Genomic DNA, 12,629 nt, shown 5'->3' with positions numbered 1-12,629 from the left:
TGCAGTATTGGAGGTGACATTGACAGGTACACTCAGAAAAAAAGGTGTGCTCTAGAACCTAAAAGGGTTATTTGTCTGTCCCCATAGGAGAACCCTTTGGAAAAACCTTTTTGGTTCCAGGTAAAACCATTTTAGTTCCAGGTTTTGGTTTGCATGTAGAAACCTTTTCACAGACGGTTATACATGGAACCCAAAAAGGGTTCTACCTGGAACCAAAAAGGGTTCTACCTGGAACCAAAAAGGGTTCTACCTGGAACCAAAAAGGGTTCTACCTGGAACCAAAAAGGGTTCTACGTGGAACCAAAAAGGGTTCTCCTATGGGAACAGCAGAAGAACCCTTTTGGAACCCTTTTTTCTAAGAGTGTATCATATGAGGTTCAGTAACACTACTGTCTACTTTCACACTGCAGCAGCAGATTCTGATTAACGTTTGTTAATAATATCACGCTTCCTCTCCTTCTCTCCACCCATGCTCTGTCCTCCATCATGTCCTAGTGAACGTTCCTTCATTCTGTTCTTGCACGCGATAACTGTGACAGGACACACTGCCCTGGGCTGAGCTTGACAATGTCTGACCTGCCATCTGCAGGCACGCCCAACACACACGGGTGACTAACTAACCATATATTCCCCAGACAGAGAGCTCCAGCACAGCACAGTGTGGGAGAAGTGAACATCCCAAATCTCATGGCCTGTCTGGAGCTAAATTTGTCGCTAAAAATACCGGCACAAACAGATGATCCACCATATCAATCATTGACTGTCACAGTAGAAACTATAGATAGATGGTAAACATAAGCCTCTGTTTACATGGAGATATGATGAGTCATCTTTGCAATGCTGTAGGTCAGTGTAGGTCAGACAACCCCTGGTTCTGGGTGGAACTGGACCCCGGGGTGTTGCTAACCGGTCCCTCAGATGATTATTTATTCGACCCTGATTTAGTCACTTCTCTGAAGTAGTAGTTTTATTATCAGTGGTAGTTTCAATGTAAGGGCCATGTCATGCCAGTCCCAGGTATAAAACAGGTTGAGAAATACTTCTGTACTTTATCATTACAGGAATGCACAGTTTATAGCCAGACTCAAAGGTAAGTTTGGGTTCTCTGTTTCACTCAGAGTCCTTGGTGATCTAACAGCACCATGTGAGGTCATAGGTGAGGACCCATAGATCACAGGACCTGACTAGTATGCTGTTACTGACCACAGGAAGAGGACCTAGGGTTACATGACCTGACTAGTACGCTGTTACTGACCACTGGAAGAGGACCTAGGGTTACATGACCTGACTAGTACGCTGTTACTGACCACAGGAACAAGACATCTGCGTTCTCACCATATGAAGGACGAGGTCTGATATGTCTTAATGTACATTAATGTGTCATGGTCATCATTAATTATGATGGATGAACCTGATACTGATGACCCCAGCAGCACAGCATGGCCCCCTGGGTAGGGTATGGCCCTCGCCCCACTATGGGGTCCAGTGTCAGTAGATTCCAGACGCAGCAGAGAACCATCAGTTCAGGTAACCTGAGAGGCAGAAGGCATTCTGCATGGTGACCCTATCATAACCTCATTATGACCTATAGCCTGGTCCCAGATCTGTTTGTACTGTCACACCAATGGCCATAGGAGATGACCAGACAGTACAAACAGATCTGGGATCAAACTACATACAGTCTAGGAACATACAGAGATGACCCACTCACAACCATAGAAATAGAATGAATAGAAAGGATGTCTCCATTCAAGTCAATTATGGCATAATGAGTGGACTGGCAGCCATTTTGAGTGTACCCATGCCAGGTAGTAAAAGCAGGACGTGTACTTTTCAATATGTGCTGTGATTTGTTGTGTCAACTCAACTGACATTATAAATAATACATTCTACATTACCATGGCAATCCAAAATACCATGGAAATTATTGCATCACAATACCAGGCAGCCATTGCGAGTGTACACATGAGTTTACTAGTCAAATTACCAGGGTTATAGCTTCCAAGGCCGTTCTATTCATTCTATTTCTATGGTCACAACCGTCCTGCTGATGAAATGCTGAAGCCATCAGACAAGGACCTTGGCCCGTCTTACAAACATGGCGGAGATGACTTAACTACTTACTGTAGACTCTAATATATCTACTTTGGATTGTTAATTGGACTCGTTCTGACATTTCTTGATTTCATGTTTCAATGTTGTATATTGTATTGTATTTGCTAGATATTCTACTGCACTGTTGGAGCTAGTAACATAAGCATTTTGCTGCACCTGCTATAACACCTGCAAATCTGTGTACGTGACCAATAAACTTTGATTTGATTTGACTAGTGCACATAGCCCTACGGTATATGTTGCTGACTGGCTGGGTACACACTGACTGAAACAGTATTGTATTCTGTAATGCAACTGTACTGCATTCACTTTCATGTAGACAAATGACAGTCTGTCATGTATAACACTGCAAGAAAAGCCGACGAGCACAAAACAAACTAAAAATGTGATTTCAACCTCAATAGTTTTAGATGATGAGATTCCCCCTGTTTTACATCTTCCCCTGTGTGACAAGAGAGGTTCGGTTTCTACAAGACTATATGGAAAAACACAACCCACACACACACACACACACACACAGTCCACTGTTCCACAGTCTGAGAAAATCGGTCCTTTGCGAACACTGATTGCGAAGCCACAAGCCTTGTGAGAAAACCATGTAATCTGCCAAGTCACTGAGTATCTATATGAATCATCTATTGAAGACATATCTAAGGTTTCAGTTAAAGTACTGTGTCATGGCCAAAATGAGAAGGGGAAAGGGAAATAACGGATACTTCGAAATGTATCCCACAGCAGCATTGTCACACAATTGACAACTTGGTACACCCACTACACTCTTTCCATGGAGTCCTTTTTTTCACAAAGGAGAAAGGAAAGATGACTCTATAGCCCTCAAACTCAACTCTGGACCTCAAAGCCAGTTCCACTGCATTTTTTAATTGTTCCCCTCTAATCAGAGACTGATTTAGACCTGGGACACCAGGTGTGTGCAATTCATTATCAGGTAGAACAGAAAACCAGCAGGCTCCGGACCTCGTAGGGCAAGAGTTGAATACAACTGCTCTATAAGATTGAGTGCCACAGAGTTTCTAGAACACGTTTCAAATGCATTCCACGGAGGGCCGAGTGTCTGCGGGATTTCTCTCCTCCCTTGAACTTGATTGATGAATTAAGGTCACTAATTAGTAAAGAACTCCCCTCACCTGGTTGTCTAGGTCTTACTTGAAAGGAAAGACCAAAAACCTGCAAACACTAGACCCTGCATGGAATGAGTTTGACACCCTTGTTCTAGAAGATCAACTGACCGTGTGAATTCATAGAGTCCAGGGTCGTGTTCAGTAAGGAGAAAACGTTTTGAAATGGAGTGAAACGGAAGGTATTACAAGAACTTGTCCAATAAGAAGCACAGATTTTTGTTTCTGTTGCAAAGCGCTTTGCTATTGTGTGCCCTTCTGAACACGATCCAGTACAGCTCACTAGGCATCAACACAAACTCATACTTGATATTGTAGCTAAAAATAGTGACACATATCACATAATGTCTCCTCTAGATATTTATATAAAGGACTGTGTCATCACTTCTGCCAGATCAAAGGCAGGTGGCCGGTGAATGGAGTAGGGCTACCACAGTCATTTATCTTTTAAACAGGCCTATAGTCTGTTTGATCATAGTAGACTTAACATGCTGAGCCTTTTCACTAATTGGTACAGACTACAGTATCCAAGATGGACCATCATCAGTGTAAAACACATAAAACACAGCTATAAACTCAGGATGATATGAGAAGTAGAATATCCAGCTCATAGTAGGACATTCAAGTCATAATCCAACTGCTCCAGTCCTTGAATACATCTAGAAACTATATTTTGAGGAGGTTAGGTGAGGGCTGGGTTCTCACTTGAAACAAGCAGGACTTCTTCGGAACATCCAACTCATCCAGCTCTGGATACAGACAGTACATCTACAAACTGTCTCATCGATCATCTCTTTTGAGGAGATTAGGCTGTGTTCCAATCATCTCTTTTCAGGAGGGGATCGAGGCTGCATTCTCACTTAAAACGAGCAGGTCCCTTTGAAAAGGGCTCCTCTTCTCATTATTGGGTCATCAGGCATCAATTGGGCCGACCATTGGCTCTACTGCTCTACCTCATCTGTCCAGTAATGACTATGTCCACTCCAGACAGAAAGACGGACCAACATGAGTAATCTACCGGCTGCCTTAGACAGACAGACAGACAGACAGGGCACTCTCCCAGCTCAGGGAGTGTAATAAACGTATAGGGTCAATATGGAATTAACAGAATGGGATCCAGGAATATGGAATTAGCAGGCTTTAAAAGTGGGCTGGAAGTGGATCAGCGAGGGTGGTTGAATGGTTCCTCAGGGACCATCAATACGTCCGTAATGTCTGGTGGAGGAGAGCGGATGGAAACAGAGAGGAGACTGGGACAGAAGCGTGATAGATTGATTCCAGAGAGAGGCCCAGTGTTTAGAATAGACAGACACACAGACACACAGACACTATGTCGAGCTCTATAAGCCTGGCAGTGATCATGTTCTCTCTCCCCCTCCCTCCCTCACTCTACTCCTATAAGCCCTCTGACTCAATGATGTGGTCTCTTCTCGTCACTCAATATACCACAAAGAGGCCAATCAGCATCTATATAACGTACTTGAGATACGTCATGTAGCCTATTTTAGGATAGTCCAGCCGTGAGTAAAGATGCTCATTTACATTTGTTTAGCAGCTAATTGGGAATTGATCCATTTTGAATAAGGATAATATTTCAAAACAAAAATAACTGTCAAACATCTTAGAGAAACTCATATTGTACCAACATAACCTATTTTACCTGCAAGTCTATTCCACTAGCAAAGTAAAAAAAAAGCCTGAATATTAGTTATTTTCTTACCCTATTTGACTGATACAGAAGTATCATTGATCTTTTATGCTAAAACCTCTAGAGTAGTAGTTAATCTGTGGTACATAGATTTTTACTCTATATGGCTGAAATAAAACTATCAACGATCTTCATTCTAAAACGTAGCGTAGTTTATCTAGGGTAGATTGGTTTTTACTCTATGTGACTGAAATACAACTAGCATCAATCTTTTAAGTGTGGTTTATCCAAAGTAGATTGTTGAGTGCAGACCTAACACTGATTTAACTACTACCATTCCTCAAGGTCCAGACCGCTGCAGTCTGTTCAGGTTAGTGATTAACATTACAACAGACTAATGAGACAGTAGGGAGTGGACGACTGCAGCACCAGGGAGAACTATAGCCACTGCCCAGACATAATTTATACAGGCAATTAAATGAATGACTCGGGTCTGCTACTGTCAATGCTGGGAAGCTGTCCTAGCTTTGTGTTGTTCAAATAGTATTGGGCTTCATCTACACAGGCAGCACAATTCTGATATAGTGCTTTAGCTGGGCTTATTTGAGCTTGATTAATGAGCTTTACTGGCGGTAATGGCACCAATGGAATAGTCCCAAAAATTCTAACCATGTCCATCAGGGACGCTAGGCAGGCTCAGTGAAATGATTAACGTATTTGAAATATTTGAAATATTATTTTAACCCAGGCCAGATAGCTATACAGTCTCAGTCTCACAGTTATAGGCACATGTATTGAACTGTCCATCAGCACAGAACCGTTTCAACATTCCTTCAGACCAGTGGAGGCTGGTGGGAGGAGCTAAAGGAGGATGGGCTCATTGTAATGGCTGGAATGGAATCAATGGAACGGTATCAAACATATCAAACATATGGAAATTACATCTTTGACTCCATTCCATTCCAGCCATTACAATGAGCCCATTCTTCTATAGCGCCTCCCACCAGCCTCCTCTGCTTCAGACTGAATTTGTATGAAGTCGCTGTCAGATGTTCTTAGTCTAATGTGTTACTGAAGCCCAAAGACACAACAATGAGGTTTGGATGAAAGAAAAAGTGGAATAGAGTGAAAATGATAGGGTTCTATAGTTTGAATTGTTTGGATTCGAGAGGGTTTTGTGAAAGAAAGTGTTTGTGATGGATTCAAACTCCATGACATGACACTCAAGTTTTAAGTTCTATTTTGGTTCGGTTTGATATTAAGGAATTGGTCATTGTTCTTGGCCAAGTCAACTATAACATCTTGTTTATTTTTTACAAATACACTATATGGACGAATTGGACATGACTACCAATTGAAGGACATCTAGTTTGTGCATGACACAAGTATGTTTTCCAACAATTGTTTACAGACAGATTATTTCATTTATAATTCACTGTATGAAAATTCCAGAGGGTCAGAAGTTTACATACACTAAGTTGACTGTGCCTTTAAACAGCTTGGAATATTCCAGAAAATGAGGTCATGGCTTTAGAAGCTTCTGATGGGCTAATTTACATAATTTGAGTCAATTGGAGGTGTACCTGTGGATGTATTTCAAGGCCTACCTTCAAACTCAGTGCCTCTTTGCTTGACATCATGGGAAAATAAAAATAAATCAGCCAAGAACTCAGAAAAAAAATTGTAGACCTCCACAAGTCTGGTTCATACACCTGAAGGTACCACGTTCATCTTTACAAACACTGCTCAAAAAAATAAAGGGAACACTTAAACAACACAATGTAACTCCAAGTCAATCACACTTCTGTGAAATCAAACTGTCCACTTAGGAAGCAACACTGATTGACAATAAATGTATCATGCTGTTGTGCAAATGGAATAGACAACAGGTGGAAATTATAGGCAATTAGCAAGACACCCCCAATAAAGGACTGGTTTTGCAGGTGGTGACCACAGACCACTTCTCAGTTCCTATGCTTCCTGGCTGATGTTTTAGTCACTTTTGAATGCTGACGGTGCTTTCACTCTAGTGGTAGCATGAGACGGAGTCTACAACCCACACAAGTGGCTCAGGTAGTGCAGCTCATCCAGGATGGCACATCAATGCGAGCTGTGGTCCTCTGTAGCTCAGCTGGTAGAGCACGGCGCTTGTAACGCCAAGGTAGTGGGTTCGATCCCCGGGACCACCCATACACAAAAATGTATGCACGCACGACTGTAAGTCGCTTTGGATAAAAGCGTCTGCTAAATGGCATATTATTATTATTATTATTATAAGGTTTGCTGTGTCTGTCAGCGTAGTGTCCAGAGCATGGAGGCGCTACCAGGAGACAGGCCAGTACATCAGGAGACGTGGAGGAGGCCGTAGGAGGGCAACAACCCAGCAGCAGGACTGCTACCTCCGCCTTTGTGCAAGGAGGATTAGGAGGAGCACTGCCAGAGCCCTGCAAAATGACCTCCAGCAGGCCACAAATGTGCATGTGTCTGCTCAAACGGTCAGAAACAGACTCCATGAGGGTGGTATGAGGCCCCGACGTCCACAGGTGGGGGTTGTGCTTACAGCCCAACACCGTGCAGGACGTTTGGCATTTGCCAGAGAACACCAAAATTGGCAAATTCGCCACTGGCGCCCTGTGCTCTTCACAGATGAAAGCAGGTTCACACTGAGCACATGTGACAGACGTGACAGAGTCTGGAGACGCCGTGGAGAACGTTCTGCTGCCTGCAACATCCTCCAACATGACCGGTTTGGCGGTGGGTCAGTCATGGTGTGGGGTGGCATTTCCATGTGCTCGCCAGAGGTAGCCTGACTGCCATTAGGTACCGAGATGAGATCCTCAGACCCCTTGTGAGACCATATGCTGGTGCAGTTGGCCCTGGGTTCCTCCTAATGCAAGACAATGCTAGACCTCATGTGGCTGGAGTGTGTCAGCAGTTCCTGCAAGAGGAAGGCATTGATGCTATGGACTGGCCCGCCCGTACCCCAGACCTGAATCCAATTGAGCACATCTGGGACATCATGTCTCGCTCTATCCACCAATGCCACGTTGCACCACAGACTGTCCAGGAGTTGGCGGATGCTTTAGTCCAGGTCTGGGAGGAGATCCCTCAGGAGACCATCCGCCACCTCATCAGGAGCATGCCCAGGCGTTGTAGGGAGGTCATACAGGCACGTGGAGGCCACACACACTACTGAGCCTCATTCTGACTTGTTTTAAGGACATTACATCAAAGTTGGATCAGCCTGTTGTGTGGTTTTCCACTTTAATTTTGAGGGTGACTCCAAATCCAGACCTCCATGGGTTGATAAAGTTGATTTCCATTGATAATTTTTTTGTGATTTTGTTGTCAGCACATTCAACTATGTAAAGAAAAAAGTATTTAATAAGATGATTTCATTCATTCAGATCTAGGATGTGTTATTTTAGTGTTTAGACCACACAGCCGTCATACCACTCAGGAAGGAGACGCCTTCTGTCTCCTAGAGATTAACATACTTTGGTGTGAAATGTGCAAATCAATCCCAGAACAACAGCAAAGGACCTTGTGAAGATGCTGGAGGAAACAGGTGCAAAAGTATCTATATCCACAGTAAAACGAGTCCTATATCGACTTAACCTGAAAGGCCGCTCAGCAAGGAAGAAGCCACTGCTCCAAAACGGCCATAAAAAAGCCAGACTACGGTTTGCAACTACATATGGGGACAAATATTGTACTTTTTGGAGAAATGTCCTCTGGTCTGATGAAACATAAATAGAACTGTTTGGCCATAATGACCATCGTTATGTTTGGAGGAAAAAGGGGGACGCTTGCAAGCCGAAGATCACCACCTAACCGTGAAGCACGGGGGTGGCAGCATCATGCTGTGGGGGTGCTTTGCTGCAGGAGGGACTGGTGCACTTCACAAAATAGATGGCATCATGAGGAAGGAAAATTATGTGGATATATTGAAGCAACATCTCAAGACATCAGTCAGGAAGTTAAAGCTTGGTCACAAATGGGTCTTCCAAATGGACAATGACCCCAAGCATACTTCCAAAGTTGTGGCAAAATGGCTTAAGGACAACAAAGTCAAGGTATTGGAGTGGCCATCACAAAGCCCTGACCTCAATCATATAGAACATTTGTGGGCAGAACTGAAAAAGCGTGTGCGAGCAAGGAGGCCTACAAACCTGACTCAGTTACACCAGCTCTGGAGGAATGGGCCACAATTCACCCAACTTATTGTGGGAAGCTTGTGGAAGGCTACCCAAAACTTTTGACCCAAGTTAAACAATTTAAAGGCAATGATATCAAATACTAATTGTGTATGTAAACGTCTGACCCACTGGGAATGTGATGAAATAAATAAAAGCTGAAATAAATCATTCTCTCTACTATTATTCTGACATTTCATATTCTTAAAATAAAGTGGTGATCCTGACCTAAAACAGGGAATTTTTACTAGGATTAAATGTCAGGAATTGTGAAAAACTGAATTTAAATGTATTTGGCTAAGGTGTATGTAAACTTCCGACTTCAACTGTATATGTTTAGAAATTGTGACATGAGGAATAAATACACAGTGAATAACGAATAACAAGAAAGAGTAAAATAACATGGCTATACTGTATACAAGGAGTACCAGTACCGAGCCGATGTGCAGGGGTACAGGGTAATAGAGGTAGCTATGTACATACAGTGTCTTTAGAAAGTATTCATACCCCTTGACTTATTCCACATTTTGTTGTGTTACTGCCTCAATTCAAAATGGTTTAAATATATTTTTTTCTCTCACCCATCTACACACAATACCGGTTTTGCGCCCCCCTCGGGCGCATGCGGTGGAGGAGATCTTCGTGGGCTATACTCAGCCTTGTCTCAGGGTAGTAAGTTGGTGATCTGTTGATATCCCTCTAGTGGTCTGGGGGCTGTGCTTTGGCAAAGTGGGTGGGGTTATATCCTGCCTGGTTGGCCCTGTCCGGGGGTATTGTCGGACGGGGCCACAGTGTCCCCCGACTCACCCCTGTCTCAGTCTCCAGTGTCTATGCTGCAATAGTCTATGTGCCGGGGGGCTAGGGTCAGTCTGTTAAATCTGGTGTAATTCTCCTCTATTATCTGGTGTCCTAAGTATGCTTCCTCTAATTCTCTCTCTCCCTCCCCTCCCGGAGGACCTGAGCACTAGGATCATGCCTCAGGACTACCTGGCCTAATGACTCCTGGCTTTCCCCAGTCCACCTGGTCGTGCTGCTGCTCCAGTTTCAACTGTTCTGCCTACGGCTAGGGAACCCTGACCTGTTCACCGGACGTGCTACCTTGTCCCGAACTTGCTGTTTTCGACTCTCTCTCTCTACCGCACCTGCTGTCTCGATCTCTGAATGCTCGGCTATGAAAAGCCAACTGACATTTACTCCTGAGGTACTGACCTGTTGCACCCTCTACAAACACTGTGATTATTATTTGACCCTGTTGGTCATCTATGAACGTTTGAACATCTTGAAGAACAATCTGGCCTTAAATGGCCATGTACTCTTATAATCTCCACCCAGCACAGCCAGAAGAGGACTGGCCACCCCTCAGAGCCTGGTTCCTCTCTAGGTTTCTTTTTAGGTTCCTGCCTTTCTAGGGAGTTTTTCCTAGCCACCGTGCTTCTACATCTGCATTGCTTGCTGTTTGGGGTTTTAGGCTGGGTTTCTGTATAGCACTTTGTGACATCTGCGGATGTAAAAAGGGCTTTATACAGTGGGGAGAACAAGTATTTGATACACTGCCGATTTTGCAGGTTTTCCTACTTACAAAGCATGTAGAGGTCTGTAATTTTTATCAAAGGTACACTTCAACTGTGAGAGACGGAATCTAAAAAATCCAGAAAATCACAATGTATGATTTTAAAATAATTAATTTGCATTTTATTGCATAACATAAGTATTTGATCACCTACCAACCAGTAAGAATTCCGGCTCTCACAGACCTGTTAGTTTTTCTTTAAGAAGCCCTCCTGTTCTCCACTCATTACCTGTATTAACTGCACCTGTTTGAACTTGTTACCTGTATAAAAGACACCTGTCCACACACTCAATCAAACAGACTCCAACCTCTCCACAATGGCCAAGACCAGAGAGCTGTGTAAGGACATCAGGGACACAATTGTAGACCTGCACAAGGCTGGGATGGGCTACAGGACAATAGGCAAGCAGCTTGGTGAGAAGGCAACAACTGTTGGCGCAATTATTAGAAAATGGAAGAAGTTCAAGATGACGGTCAATCACCCTCGGTCTGGGGCTCCATGCAAGATCTCACCTCGTGGGGCATCAATGATCATGAGGAAGGTGAGGGATCAGCCCAGAACTATACGGCAGGACCTGGTCAATGACCTGAAGAGAGCTGAACCACAGTCTCAAAGAAAACCATTAGTAACACACTACGCCGTCATGGATTAAAATCCTGCAGCGCACGCAAGGTCCCCCTGCTCAAGCCAGCGCATGTCCAGGCCTGTTTGAAGTTTGCCAATGACCATCTGGATGATCCAGAGGAGGAATGGAAGAAGGTTATGTGGTCTGATGAGACAAAAATATAGCTTTTTGGTCTAAACTCCACCCGCTGTGTTTGGAGGAAGAAGAAGGATGAGTACAACCCCAAGAACACCATCACAACCGTGAAGCATGGAGGTGGAAACATCATTCTTTGGTGATGCTTTTCTGCAAAGGGGACAGGACGACTGCACCGTATTGAGGGGAGGATGGATGGGGCCATGTATCGCAAGATCTTGGCCAACAACCTCCTTCCCTCAGTAAGAGCATTGAAGATGGGTCGTGGCTGGGTCTTCCAGCATGACAACGACCCGAAACACACAGCCAGGGCAACTAAGGAGTGGCTCCGTAAGAAGCATCTCAAGGTCCTGGAGTGGCCTAGCCAGTCTCCAGACCTGAACCCAATAGAAAATCTTTGGAGGGAGCTGAAAGTCCGAATTGCCCAGCGACAGCCCCGAAACCTGAAGGATCTGGAGAAGGTATGGAGGAGTGGGCCAAAATCCCTGCTGCAGTGTGTGCAAACCTGGTCAAGACCTACAGGAAACGTATGATCTCTGTAATTGCAAACAAAGGTTTCTGTACCAAATATTAAGTTCTGCTTTTCTGATGTATCAATACTTATGTCATGCAATAAAATGCAAATTAATTACTTAAAAATCATACAATGTGATTTTCTGGATTTTTGTTTTAGATTCCGTCTCTCACAGTTGAAGTGTACCTATGATAAAAATTAAAGACCTCTACATGCTTTGTAAGTAGGAAAACCTGCAAAATCGGCAGTGTATTAAATGCTTGTTCTCCCCACTGTAAATATATTTGATTGAATACCCCATAATGACAAAGTGAAAACATGTTTTTAGAAATTTTAGCAAATGTATTGTAAATTAAATACAGAAATATATATTACATAAGTCTTACTTGTAGAAGCACCTTTGGTGGCGATTACAGCTGTGAGTCTTTCTGGGTAAGTCTCTAAGAGCTTTGCACACCTGGATTGTACAATATTTGAACATTATTCTTTTTTAAATTCTTCATGCTCTGTCAAGTTGGTTGTTGATCATTGCTAGACATACATTTTCAAGTCTTGCCATAGATTTTTAAGCCGATTTCAGTCAAAACTGAAACTTGGTAAGCAACTCCAGTGTATATTTGGCCTTGTGTTTGAATGGTGAATTTGTCTCCCAGTGTCTGTTGGAAAGCAGACTGAACCAGGTTTTCCTC

Source organism: Coregonus lavaretus (genome assembly GCF_964263955.1).
Source record: "Coregonus lavaretus genome assembly, contig: HAP1_SCAFFOLD_224, whole genome shotgun sequence".
Classification (NCBI taxonomy): Eukaryota; Metazoa; Chordata; class Actinopteri; order Salmoniformes; family Salmonidae; genus Coregonus; species Coregonus lavaretus.
This window is presented reverse-complemented; position numbering follows the sequence as displayed.